Source organism: Pagrus major, chromosome 3, assembly GCF_040436345.1.
Source record: "Pagrus major chromosome 3, Pma_NU_1.0".
NCBI classification, from domain to species: domain Eukaryota; kingdom Metazoa; phylum Chordata; class Actinopteri; order Spariformes; family Sparidae; genus Pagrus; species Pagrus major.
The window spans coordinates 47,331-62,500 of record NC_133217.1 but is presented as its reverse complement, the minus strand read 5'-3'; positions in this window follow the sequence as shown (position 1 = coordinate 62,500).

Here is a 15,170-nt window from a genome sequence, read left to right as displayed (position 1 = left end):
CAAATTTCACCGGAATCCAATGGGAACTGCTGTGTCTCGTTCAGCCAGTATAGGACCACATTTGGGAGCGATTTCGAGTCAATCGGTCCAAAGACCTGGAAGCTATTGAAAAAATGGGCTGAGGTTTTCATGAAAAATGGCCACTTTTTTCTTTAAAATATTCACCAAAAATACAAATTTCAACGGAATCCAATGGGAACTGCTGTGTCTTGTTCAGCCAGTATAGGACCACATTTGGGAGCGATTTCGAGTCAATCGGTCCAAAGACCTGGAAGCTATTGAAAAAATGGGCTGAGGTTTTCATGAAAAATGGCCACTTTTTTCTTTAAAATATTCACCAAAAATACAAATTTCAACGGAATCCAATGGGAGCTGCTCTCCCTCGTTCAGCCAGTAGAGGACCACATTCGTGCCGAATTTCGAGTCATTCGGTCAAAAGACGACCGTAACCCTAACCCTAACCCTAACCCTAGCCCTAACCCTAACCCTAACCCTAACCCTAACCCTAGCCCCAGCCTTAAGGCAGTCTCATGAAACATTGTACCTTTTCACTAAAATATTCACCAAAAATACAAATTTCACCGGAATCCAATGGGAACTGCTGTGTCTCGTTCAGCCAGTATAGGACCACATTTGGGAGCGATTTCGAGTCAATCGGTCCAAAGACCTGGAAGCTATTGAAAAAATGGGCTGAGGTTTTCATGAAAAATGGCCACTTTTTTCTTTAAAATATTCACCAAAAATACAAATTTCACCGGAATCCAATGGGAACTGCTGTGTCTCGTTCAGCCAGTATAGGACCACATTTGGGAGCGATTTCGAGTCAATCGGTCCAAAGACCTGGAAGCTATTGAAAAAATGGGCTGAGGTTTTCATGAAAAATGGCCACTTTTTTCTTTAAAATATTCACCAAAAATACAAATTTCAACGGAATCCAATGGGAACTGCTCTCCCTCGTTCAGCCAGTAGAGGACCACATTCGTGCCGAATTTCGAGTCATTCGGTCAAAAGACGACCGTAACCCTAACCCTAACCCTAACCCTAGCCCTAACCCTAACCCTAACCCTAACCCTAACCCTAGCCCTAACCCTAACCCTAACCCTAACCCTAACCCTAGCCCCAGCCTTAAGGCAGTCTCATGAAACATTGTACCTTTTCACTAAAATATTCACCAAAAATACAAATTTCACCGGAATCCAATGGGAACTGCTGTGTCTCGTTCAGCCAGTATAGGACCACATTTGGGAGCGATTTCGAGTCAATCGGTCCAAAGACCTGGAAGCTATTGAAAAAATGGGCTGAGGTTTTCATGAAAAATGGCCACTTTTTTCTTTAAAATATTCACCAAAAATACAAATTTCAACGGAATCCAATGGGAACTGCTGTGTCTTGTTCAGCCAGTATAGGACCACATTTGGGAGCGATTTCGAGTCAATCGGTCCAAAGACCTGGAAGCTATTGAAAAAATGGGCTGAGGTTTTCATGAAAAATGGCCACTTTTTTCTTTAAAATATTCACCAAAAATACAAATTTCAACGGAATCCAATGGGAGCTGCTCTCCCTCGTTCAGCCAGTAGAGGACCACATTCGTGCCGAATTTCGAGTCATTCGGTCAAAAGACGACCGTAACCCTAACCCTAACCCTAACCCTAGCCCTAACCCTAACCCTAACCCTAACCCTAACCCTAACCCTAGCCCCAGCCTTAAGGCAGTCTCATGAAACATTGTACCTTTTCACTAAAATATTCACCAAAAATACAAATTTCACCGGAATCCAATGGGAACTGCTGTGTCTCGTTCAGCCAGTATAGGACCACATTTGGGAGCGATTTCGAGTCAATCGGTCCAAAGACCTGGAAGCTATTGAAAAAATGGGCTGAGGTTTTCATGAAAAATGGGCACTTTTTTCTTTAAAATATTCACCAAAAATACAAATTTCAACGGAATCCAATGGGAACTGCTGTGTCTTGTTCAGCCAGTATAGGACCACATTTGGGAGCGATTTCGAGTCAATCGGTCCAAAGACCTGGAAGCTATTGAAAAAATGGGCTGAGGTTTTCATGAAAAATGGCCACTTTTTTCTTTAAAATATTCACCAAAAATACAAATTTCAACGGAATCCAATGGGAACTGCTCTCCCTCGTTCAGCCAGTAGAGGACCACATTCGTGCCGAATTTCGAGTCATTCGGTCAAAAGACGACCGTAACCCTAACCCTAACCCTAACCCTAGCCCTAACCCTAACCCTAACCCTAACCCTAACCCTAGCCCTAACCCTAACCCTAACCCTAACCCTAACCCTAGCCCCAGCCTTAAGGCAGTCTCATGAAACATTGTACCTTTTCACTAAAATATTCACCAAAAATACAAATTTCACCGGAATCCAATGGGAACTGCTGTGTCTCGTTCAGCCAGTATAGGACCACATTTGGGAGCGATTTCGAGTCAATCGGTCCAAAGACCTGGAAGCTATTGAAAAAATGGGCTGAGGTTTTCATGAAAAATGGCCACTTTTTTCTTTAAAATATTCACCAAAAATACAAATTTCAACGGAATCCAATGGGAACTGCTGTGTCTTGTTCAGCCAGTATAGGACCACATTTGGGAGCGATTTCGAGTCAATCGGTCCAAAGACCTGGAAGCTATTGAAAAAATGGGCTGAGGTTTTCATGAAAAATGGCCACTTTTTTCTTTAAAATATTCACCAAAAATACAAATTTCAACGGAATCCAATGGGAACTGCTCTCCCTCGTTCAGCCAGTAGAGGACCACATTCGTGCCGAATTTCGAGTCATTCGGTCAAAAGACGACCGTAACCCTAACCCTAACCCTAACCCTAGCCCTAACCCTAACCCTAACCCTAACCCTAACCCTAGCCCCAGCCTTAAGGCAGTCTCATGAAACATTGTACCTTTTCACTAAAATATTCACCAAAAATACAAATTTCACCGGAATCCAATGGGAACTGCTGTGTCTCGTTCAGCCAGTATAGGACCACATTTGGGAGCGATTTCGAGTCAATCGGTCCAAAGACCTGGAAGCTATTGAAAAAATGGGCTGAGGTTTTCATGAAAAATGGCCACTTTTTTCTTTAAAATATTCACCAAAAATACAAATTTCAACGGAATCCAATGGGAACTGCTGTGTCTTGTTCAGCCAGTATAGGACCACATTTGGGAGCGATTTCGAGTCAATCGGTCCAAAGACCTGGAAGCTATTGAAAAAATGGGCTGAGGTTTTCATGAAAAATGGCCACTTTTTTCTTTAAAATATTCACCAAAAATACAAATTTCAACGGAATCCAATGGGAGCTGCTCTCCCTCGTTCAGCCAGTAGAGGACCACATTCGTGCCGAATTTCGAGTCATTCGGTCAAAAGACAACCGTAACCCTAACCCTAACCCTAACCCTAGCCCTAACCCTAACCCTAACCCTAACCCTAACCCTAGCCCCAGCCTTAAGGCAGTCTCATGAAACATTGTACCTTTTCACTAAAATATTCACCAAAAATACAAATTTCACCGGAATCCAATGGGAACTGCTGTGTCTCGTTCAGCCAGTATAGGACCACATTTGGGAGCGATTTCGAGTCAATCGGTCCAAAGACCTGGAAGCTATTGAAAAAATGGGCTGAGGTTTTCATGAAAAATGGGCACTTTTTTCTTTAAAATATTCACCAAAAATACAAATTTCAACGGAATCCAATGGGAACTGCTGTGTCTTGTTCAGCCAGTATAGGACCACATTTGGGAGCGATTTCGAGTCAATCGGTCCAAAGACCTGGAAGCTATTGAAAAAATGGGCTGAGGTTTTCATGAAAAATGGCCACTTTTTTCTTTAAAATATTCACCAAAAATACAAATTTCAACGGAATCCAATGGGAGCTGCTCTCCCTCGTTCAGCCAGTAGAGGACCACATTCGTGCCGAATTTCGAGTCATTCGGTCAAAAGACGACCGTAACCCTAACCCTAACCCTAACCCTAGCCCTAACCCTAACCCTAACCCTAACCCTAACCCTAGCCCCAGCCTTAAGGCAGTCTCATGAAACATTGTACCTTTTCACTAAAATATTCACCAAAAATACAAATTTCACCGGAATCCAATGGGAACTGCTGTGTCTCGTTCAGCCAGTATAGGACCACATTTGGGAGCGATTTCGAGTCAATCGGTCCAAAGACCTGGAAGCTATTGAAAAAATGGGCTGAGGTTTTCATGAAAAATGGGCACTTTTTTCTTTAAAATATTCACCAAAAATACAAATTTCAACGGAATCCAATGGGAACTGCTGTGTCTTGTTCAGCCAGTATAGGACCACATTTGGGAGCGATTTCGAGTCAATCGGTCCAAAGACCTGGAAGCTATTGAAAAAATGGGCTGAGGTTTTCATGAAAAATGGCCACTTTTTTCTTTAAAATATTCACCAAAAATACAAATTTCAACGGAATCCAATGGGAGCTGCTCTCCCTCGTTCAGCCAGTAGAGGACCACATTCGTGCCGAATTTCGAGTCATTCGGTCAAAAGACGACCGTAACCCTAACCCTAACCCTAACCCTAGCCCTAACCCTAACCCTAACCCTAACCCTAACCCTAGCCCCAGCCTTAAGGCAGTCTCATGAAACATTGTACCTTTTCACTAAAATATTCACCAAAAATACAAATTTCACCGGAATCCAATGGGAACTGCTGTGTCTCGTTCAGCCAGTATAGGACCACATTTGGGAGCGATTTCGAGTCAATCGGTCCATAGACCTGGAAGCTATTGAAAAAATGGGCTGAGGTTTTCATGAAAAATGGGCACTTTTTTCTTTAAAATATTCACCAAAAATACAAATTTCAACGGAATCCAATGGGAACTGCTGTGTCTTGTTCAGCCAGTATAGGACCACATTTGGGAGCGATTTCGAGTCAATCGGTCCAAAGACCTGGAAGCTATTGAAAAAATGGGCTGAGGTTTTCATGAAAAATGGCCACTTTTTTCTTTAAAATATTCACCAAAAATACAAATTTCAACGGAATCCAATGGGAACTGCTCTCCCTCGTTCAGCCAGTAGAGGACCACATTCGTGCCGAATTTCGAGTCATTCGGTCAAAAGACGACCGTAACCCTAACCCTAACCCTAGCCCTAACCCTAACCCTAACCCTAACCCTAACCCTAGCCCTAACCCTAACCCTAACCCTAACCCTAACCCTAGCCCCAGCCTTAAGGCAGTCTCATGAAACATTGTACCTTTTCACTAAAATATTCACCAAAAATACAAATTTCACCGGAATCCAATGGGAACTGCTGTGTCTCGTTCAGCCAGTATAGGACCACATTTGGGAGCGATTTCGAGTCAATCGGTCCAAAGACCTGGAAGCTATTGAAAAAATGGGCTGAGGTTTTCATGAAAAATGGCCACTTTTTTCTTTAAAATATTCACCAAAAATACAAATTTCAACGGAATCCAATGGGAACTGCTGTGTCTTGTTCAGCCAGTATAGGACCACATTTGGGAGCGATTTCGAGTCAATCGGTCCAAAGACCTGGAAGCTATTGAAAAAATGGGCTGAGGTTTTCATGAAAAATGGCCACTTTTTTCTTTAAAATATTCACCAAAAATACAAATTTCAACAGAATCCAATGGGAACTGCTCTCCCTCGTTCAGCCAGTAGAGGACCACATTCGTGCCGAATTTCGAGTCATTCGGTCAAAAGACGACCGTAACCCTAACCCTAACCCTAACCCTAGCCCTAACCCTAACCCTAACCCTAACCCTAACCCTAGCCCTAACCCTAACCCTAACCCTAACCCTAACCCTAGCCCCAGCCTTAAGGCAGTCTCATGAAACATTGTACCTTTTCACTAAAATATTCACCAAAAATACAAATTTCAACGGAATCCAATGGGAACTGCTGTGTCTCGTTCAGCCAGTATAGGACCACATTTGGGAGCGATTTCGAGTCAATCGGTCTAAAGACCTGGAAGCTATTGAAAAAATGGGCTGAGGTTTTCATGAAAAATGGCCACTTTTTTCTTTAAAATATTCACCAAAAATACAAATTTCAACGGAATCCAATGGGAACTGCTCTCCCTCGTTCAGCCAGTAGAGGACCACATTCGTGCCGAATTTCGAGTCATTCGGTCAAAAGACGACCGTAACCCTAACCCTAACCCTAACCCTAGCCCTAACCCTAACCCTAACCCTAACCCTAACCCTAGCCCCAGCCTTAAGGCAGTCTCATGAAACATTGTACCTTTTCACTAAAATATTCACCAAAAATACAAATTTCACCGGAATCCAATGGGAACTGCTGTGTCTCGTTCAGCCAGTATAGGACCACATTTGGGAGCGATTTCGAGTCAATCGGTCCAAAGACCTGGAAGCTATTGAAAAAATGGGCTGAGGTTTTCATGAAAAATGGCCACTTTTTTCTTTAAAATATTCACCAAAAATACAAATTTCAACGGAATCCAATGGGAACTGCTGTGTCTTGTTCAGCCAGTATAGGACCACATTTGGGAGCGATTTCGAGTCAATCGGTCCAAAGACCTGGAAGCTATTGAAAAAATGGGCTGAGGTTTTCATGAAAAATGGCCACTTTTTTCTTTAAAATATTCACCAAAAATACAAATTTCAACGGAATCCAATGGGAACTGCTCTCCCTCGTTCAGCCAGTAGAGGACCACATTCGTGCCGAATTTCGAGTCATTCGGTCAAAAGACGACCGTAACCCTAACCCTAACCCTAACCCTAGCCCTAACCCTAACCCTAACCCTAACCCTAACCCTAGCCCTAACCCTAACCCTAACCCTAACCCTAGCCCCAGCCTTAAGGCAGTCTCATGAAACATTGTACCTTTTCACTAAAATATTCACCAAAAATACAAATTTCACCGGAATCCAATGGGAACTGCTGTGTCTCGTTCAGCCAGTATAGGACCACATTTGGGAGCGATTTCGAGTCAATCGGTCCAAAGACCTGGAAGCTATTGAAAAAATGGGCTGAGGTTTTCATGAAAAATGGCCACTTTTTTCTTTAAAATATTCACCAAAAATACAAATTTCAACGGAATCCAATGGGAACTGCTGTGTCTTGTTCAGCCAGTATAGGACCACATTTGGGAGCGATTTCGAGTCAATCGGTCAAAAGACGACCGTAACCCTAACCCTAACCCTAACCCTAGCCCTAACCCTAACCCTAACCCTAACCCTAACCCTAGCCCCAGCCTTAAGGCAGTCTCATGAAACATTGTACCTTTTCACTAAAATATTCACCAAAAATACAAATTTCACCGGAATCCAATGGGAACTGCTGTGTCTCGTTCAGCCAGTATAGGACCACATTTGGGAGCGATTTCGAGTCAATCGGTCCAAAGACCTGGAAGCTATTGAAAAAATGGGCTGAGGTTTTCATGAAAAATGGCCACTTTTTTCTTTAAAATATTCACCAAAAATACAAATTTCAACGGAATCCAATGGGAACTGCTGTGTCTTGTTCAGCCAGTATAGGACCACATTTGGGAGCGATTTCGAGTCAATCGGTCCAAAGACCTGGAAGCTATTGAAAAAATGGGCTGAGGTTTTCATGAAAAATGGCCACTTTTTTCTTTAAAATATTCACCAAAAATACAAATTTCAACGGAATCCAATGGGAGCTGCTCTCCCTCGTTCAGCCAGTAGAGGACCACATTCGTGCCGAATTTCGAGTCATTCGGTCAAAAGACGACCGTAACCCTAACCCTAACCCTAACCCTAGCCCTAACCCTAACCCTAACCCTAACCCTAACCCTAACCCTAACCCTAACCCTAGCCCCAGCCTTAAGGCAGTCTCATGAAACATTGTACCTTTTCACTAAAATATTCACCAAAAATACAAATTTCACCGGAATCCAATGGGAACTGCTGTGTCTCGTTCAGCCAGTATAGGACCACATTTGGGAGCGATTTCGAGTCAATCGGTCCAAAGACCTGGAAGCTATTGAAAAAATGGGCTGAGGTTTTCATGAAAAATGGCCACTTTTTTCTTTAAAATATTCACCAAAAATACAAATTTCAACGGAATCCAATGGGAACTGCTGTATCTTGTTCAGCCAGTATAGGACCACATTTGGGAGCGATTTCGAGTCAATCGGTCCAAAGACCTGGAAGCTATTGAAAAAATGGGCTGAGGTTTTCATGAAAAATGGCCACTTTTTTCTTTAAAATATTCACCAAAAATACAAATTTCAACGGAATCCAATGGGAACTGCTCTCCCTCGTTCAGCCAGTAGAGGACCACATTCGTGCCGAATTTCGAGTCATTCGGTCAAAAGACGACCGTAACCCTAACGCTAACCCTAACCCTAGCCCTAACCCTAACCCTAACCCTAACCCTAACCCTAGCCCTAACCCTAACCCTAACCCTAACCCTAACCCTAGCCCCAGCCTTAAGGCAGTCTCATGAAACATTGTACCTTTTCACTAAAATATTCACCAAAAATACAAATTTCACCGGAATCCAATGGGAACTGCTGTGTCTCGTTCAGCCAGTATAGGACCACATTTGGGAGCGATTTCGAGTCAATCGGTCCAAAGACCTGGAAGCTATTGAAAAAATGGGCTGAGGTTTTCATGAAAAATGGCCACTTTTTTCTTTAAAATATTCACCAAAAATACAAATTTCAACGGAATCCAATGGGAACTGCTGTGTCTTGTTCAGCCAGTATAGGACCACATTTGGGAGCGATTTCGAGTCAATCGGTCCAAAGACCTGGAAGCTATTGAAAAAATGGGCTGAGGTTTTCATGAAAAATGGCCACTTTTTTCTTTAAAATATTCACCAAAAATACAAATTTCAACGGAATCCAATGGGAACTGCTCTCCCTCGTTCAGCCAGTAGAGGACCACATTCGTGCCGAATTTCGAGTCATTCGGTCAAAAGACGACCGTAACCCTAACCCTAACCCTAACCCTAGCCCTAACCCTAACCCTAACCCTAACCCTAACCCTAGCCCTAACCCTAACCCTAACCCTAACCCTAACCCTAGCCCCAGCCTTAAGGCAGTCTCATGAAACATTGTACCTTTTCACTAAAATATTCACCAAAAATACAAATTTCAACGGAATCCAATGGGAACTGCTGTGTCTCGTTCAGCCAGTATAGGACCACATTTGGGAGCGATTTCGAGTCAATCGGTCCAAAGACCTGGAAGCTATTGAAAAAATGGGCTGAGGTTTTCATGAAAAATGGCCACTTTTTTCTTTAAAATATTCACCAAAAATACAAATTTCAACGGAATCCAATGGGAACTGCTGTGTCTTGTTCAGCCATTATAGGACCACATTTGGGAGCGATTTCGAGTCAATCGGTCCAAAGACCTGGAAGCTATTGAAAAAATGGGCTGAGGTTTTCATGAAAAATGGCCACTTTTTTCTTTAAAATATTCACCAAAAATACAAATTTCAACGGAATCCAATGGGAACTGCTCTCCCTCGTTCAGCCAGTAGAGGACCACATTCGTGCCGAATTTCGAGTCATTCGGTCAAAAGACGACCGTAACCCTAACCCTAACCCAAACCCTAGCCCTAACCCTAACCCTAACCCTAACCCTAACCCTAGCCCCAGCCTTAAGGCAGTCTCATGAAACATTGTACCTTTTCACTAAAATATTCACCAAAAATACAAATTTCACCGGAATCCAATGGGAACTGCTGTGTCTCGTTCAGCCAGTATAGGACCACATTTGGGAGCGATTTCGAGTCAATCGGTCCAAAGACCTGGAAGCTATTGAAAAAATGGGCTGAGGTTTTCATGAAAAATGGCCACTTTTTTCTTTAAAATATTCACCAAAAATACAAATTTCAACGGAATCCAATGGGAACTGCTGTGTCTTGTTCAGCCAGTATAGGACCACATTTGGGAGCGATTTCGAGTCAATCGGTCCAAAGACCTGGAAGCTATTGAAAAAATGGGCTGAGGTTTTCATGAAAAATGGCCACTTTTTTCTTTAAAATATTCACCAAAAATACAAATTTCAACGGAATCCAATGGGAACTGCTGTGTCTTGTTCAGCCAGTATAGGACCACATTTGGGAGCGATTTCGAGTCATTCGGTCAAAAGACGACCGTAACCCTAACCCTAACCCTAACCCTAGCCCTAACCCTAACCCTAACCCTAACCCTAACCCTAGCCCTAACCCTAACCCTAACCCTAACCCTAGCCCCAGCCTTAAGGCAGTCTCATGAAACATTGTACCTTTTCACTAAAATATTCACCAAAAATACAAATTTCACCGGAATCCAATGGGAACTGCTGTGTCTCGTTCAGCCAGTATAGGACCACATTTGGGAGCGATTTCGAGTCAATCGGTCCAAAGACCTGGAAGCTATTGAAAAAATGGGCTGAGGTTTTCATGAAAAATGGCCACTTTTTTCTTTAAAATATTCACCAAAAATACAAATTTCAACGGAATCCAATGGGAACTGCTCTCCCTCGTTCAGCCAGTAGAGGACCACATTCGTGCCGAATTTCGAGTCATTCGGTCAAAAGACGACCGTAACCCTAACCCTAACCCTAACCCTAGCCCTAACCCTAACCCTAACCCTAACCCTAACCCTAGCCCCAGCCTTAAGGCAGTCTCATGAAACATTGTACCTTTTCACTAAAATATTCACCAAAAATACAAATTTCACCGGAATCCAATGGGAACTGCTGTGTCTCGTTCAGCCAGTATAGGACCACATTTGGGAGCGATTTCGAGTCAATCGGTCCAAAGACCTGGAAGCTATTGAAAAAATGGGCTGAGGTTTTCATGAAAAATGGCCACTTTTTTCTTTAAAATATTCACCAAAAATACAAATTTCAACGGAATCCAATGGGAACTGCTGTGTCTTGTTCAGCCAGTATAGGACCACATTTGGGAGCGATTTCGAGTCAATCGGTCCAAAGACCTGGAAGCTATTGAAAAAATGGGCTGAGGTTTTCATGAAAAATGGCCACTTTTTTCTTTAAAATATTCACCAAAAATACAAATTTCAACGGAATCCAATGGGAACTGCTGTGTCTTGTTCAGCCAGTATAGGACCACATTTGGGAGCGATTTCGAGTCAATCGGTCCAAAGACCTGGAAGCTATTGAAAAAATGGGCTGAGGTTTTCATGAAAAATGGCCACTTTTTTCTTTAAAATATTCACCAAAAATACAAATTTCAACGGAATCCAATGGGAACTGCTCTCCCTCGTTCAGCCAGTAGAGGACCACATTCGTGCCGAATTTCGAGTCATTCGGTCAAAAGACGACCGTAACCCTAACCCTAACCCTAACCCTAGCCCTAACCCTAACCCTAACCCTAACCCTAACCCTAGCCCTAACCCTAACCCTAACCCTAACCCTAACCCTAGCCCCAGCCTTAAGGCAGTCTCATGAAACATTGTACCTTTTCACTAAAATATTCACCAAAAATACAAATTTCAACGGAATCCAATGGGAACTGCTGTGTCTCGTTCAGCCAGTATAGGACCACATTTGGGAGCGATTTCGAGTCAATCGGTCCAAAGACCTGGAAGCTATTGAAAAAATGGGCTGAGGTTTTCATGAAAAATGGCCACTTTTTTCTTTAAAATATTCACCAAAAATACAAATTTCAACGGAATCCAATGGGAACTGCTGTGTCTTGTTCAGCCAGTATAGGACCACATTTGGGAGCGATTTCGAGTCAATCGGTCCAAAGACCTGGAAGCTATTGAAAAAATGGGCTGAGGTTTTCATGAAAAATGGCCACTTTTTTCTTTAAAATATTCACCAAAAATACAAATTTCAACGGAATCCAATGGGAACTGCTCTCCCTCGTTCAGCCAGTAGAGGACCACATTCGTGCCGAATTTCGAGTCATTCGGTCAAAAGACGACCGTAACCCTAACCCTAACCCTAACCCTAGCCCTAACCCTAACCCTAACCCTAACCCTAACCCTAGCCCCAGCCTTAAGGCAGTCTCATGAAACATTGTACCTTTTCACTAAAATATTCACCAAAAATACAAATTTCACCGGAATCCAATGGGAACTGCTGTGTCTCATTCAGCCAGTATAGGACCACATTTGGGAGCGATTTCGAGTCAATCGGTCCAAAGACCTGGAAGCTATTGAAAAAATGGGCTGAGGTTTTCATGAAAAATGGCCACTTTTTTCTTTAAAATATTCACCAAAAATACAAATTTCAACGGAATCCAATGGGAACTGCTGTGTCTTGTTCAGCCAGTATAGGACCACATTTGGGAGCGATTTCGAGTCAATCGGTCCAAAGACCTGGAAGCTATTGAAAAAATGGGCTGAGGTTTTCATGAAAAATGGCCACTTTTTTCTTTAAAATATTCACCAAAAATACAAATTTCAACGGAATCCAATGGGAACTGCTGTGTCTTGTTCAGCCAGTATAGGACCACATTTGGGAGCGATTTCGAGTCATTCGGTCAAAAGACGACCGTAACCCTAACCCTAACCCTAACCCTAGCCCTAACCCTAACCCTAACCCTAACCCTAACCCTAGCCCTAACCCTAACCCTAACCCTAACCCTAGCCCCAGCCTTAAGGCAGTCTCATGAAACATTGTACCTTTTCACTAAAATATTCACCAAAAATACAAATTTCACCGGAATCCAATGGGAACTGCTGTGTCTCGTTCAGCCAGTATAGGACCACATTTGGGAGCGATTTCGAGTCAATCGGTCCAAAGACCTGGAAGCTATTGAAAAAATGGGCTGAGGTTTTCATGAAAAATGGCCACTTTTTTCTTTAAAATATTCACCAAAAATACAAATTTCAACGGAATCCAATGGGAACTGCTCTCCCTCGTTCAGCCAGTAGAGGACCACATTCGTGCCGAATTTCGAGTCATTCGGTCAAAAGACGACCGTAACCCTAACCCTAACCCTAACCCTAGCCCTAACCCTAACCCTAACCCTAACCCTAACCCTAGCCCCAGCCTTAAGGCAGTCTCATGAAACATTGTACCTTTTCACTAAAATATTCACCAAAAATACAAATTTCACCGGAATCCAATGGGAACTGCTGTGTCTCGTTCAGCCAGTATAGGACCACATTTGGGAGCGATTTCGAGTCAATCGGTCCAAAGACCTGGAAGCTATTGAAAAAATGGGCTGAGGTTTTCATGAAAAATGGCCACTTTTTTCTTTAAAATATTCACCAAAATACAAATTTCAACGGAATCCAATGGGAACGGCTGTGTCTTGTTCAGCCAGTATAGGACCACATTTGGGAGCGATTTCGAGTCAATCGGTCCAAAGACCTGGAAGCTATTGAAAAAATGGGCTGAGGTTTTCATGAAAAATGGCCACTTTTTTCTTTAAAATATTCACCAAAAATACAAATTTCAACGGAATCCAATGGGAACTGCTCTCCCTCGTTCAGCCAGTAGAGGACCACATTCGTGCCGAATTTCGAGTCATTCGGTCAAAAGACGACCGTAACCCTAACCCTAACCCTAACCCTAACCCTAGCCCTAACCCTAACCCTAACCCTAACCCTAACCCTAGCCCCAGCCTTAAGGCAGTCTCATGAAACATTGTACCTTTTCACTAAAATATTCACCAAAAATACAAATTTCACCGGAATCCAATGGGAACTGCTGTGTCTCGTTCAGCCAGTATAGGACCACATTTGGGAGCGATTTCGAGTCAATCGGTCCAAACACCTGGAAGCTATTGAAAAAATCAGCCAACATTTTCATGAAAAATGGCCGCTTTTCTTTAAAATATTCACCAAAAATACAAATTTCACCGGAATCCAATAAAAACTGCTGTGTCTCGTTCAGCCAGTATAGGACCACATTTCTGATCGATTTCGAGTCAATCGGTCAAACGACCTGGAAGCTATTTAAAAAATCGGCCGTTGTTTTCATGAAAAATGGCCACTTTTTTCTTTAAAATATTCATAAAAAATACAAATTCCACTAACATCCAAAAAAAACTATACATGGCTTAAACACTGGCCCAGTATCTGTTAAAGGAGCCTTCTGACAACTAAAAAGCTGACTGACTGATGTCCTGTAACGCTTCACCTCTGAGGAGGTCATAAGATACATTTAGAAAGAAAGAGAAACAAACTGAAAGTGAGAGACGTGGGGGCGGGTGCTGTCCTTCTCCAGGAAATTTAATCACCATCAGCATGTGTATGCCACGATCGAAAAGGAGGCTCTCGCGCTTGTTTTAGCCTTCAAGCACTTTGAGGTTTATGTCGGCTCTGCTAGTTCGCCAATTATCATTTACACTGACCACAATCCTCTAGTGTTTATAAATCAGATGTGTAACACAAATCAGAGGTTAATGTGCTTTTTTTTACAGTCTTTTAACATCGTGATCCGGCACATTAAGGGTCGAGAAAATGTCTTGGCCGACACTTTGTCGCGCTGTCATGGTCTGTAAGGCGTGAATGATATTCGCATTGCTCCCCCATTCACTATTTTAGGGTGGGGGTATTACGTGTGCCTCTGTTGTGTGTTCTGCTCTCCCTCTCTCTCTCCCCGATTTTCATTCCCCCCCCTCCCTCTCTACCTGAGCACACCTGAGTGTGATCGGTGATTGGCTGGAGTGGGGGAGGTGATAAGAGGGCAGAGGGTGCAGGGACAGGTGAGCTTGGAGACACAGATGAGCAGCAGCGCACCTGTGAGGAGTTGTTTTGTCCTCGTTCTTCTCCTCTCTTTTTGAAAAAGGTTGGTTTCTCAGCCTCCATGCACGCTTAGGTGCTGGGGCTTCGTGATTTTGGTTTATATTGCTAGTTAGGGCTGGAGGTTACCGGTTGTTTAGGATTAGTTTTTCCACATAGGTAGGTTAGGGGGAGACACGGGGAACGACGGCCCACTGTGTGGCTGGTCCAGCGTCAAACCACCTTTTTGTTCCTTTTGGCCGGGACCTTCAGCCGCCTTTTGTTTGATATTCAATTGACTGATTTAATAAAGCCTTTTGAGTGAAATCCGAAACCTTGTGAGTGGTGTCTGTTGCTTCCTCCAACCCCTTGTTTGAGCTTTAATTTAATCACTACAGATGGAGGCCGTAACAAAAACATGTGGAGTGTACTGATGTTGCTGAACAGGGTGTAACACTTGTGCCCAGTCGAATGAGGTCAAGCAGTTTAACACTAATATAAACAGCTGATGTGGGACTGACAGAGGTCGTCATCTGATCTGGAACACATAC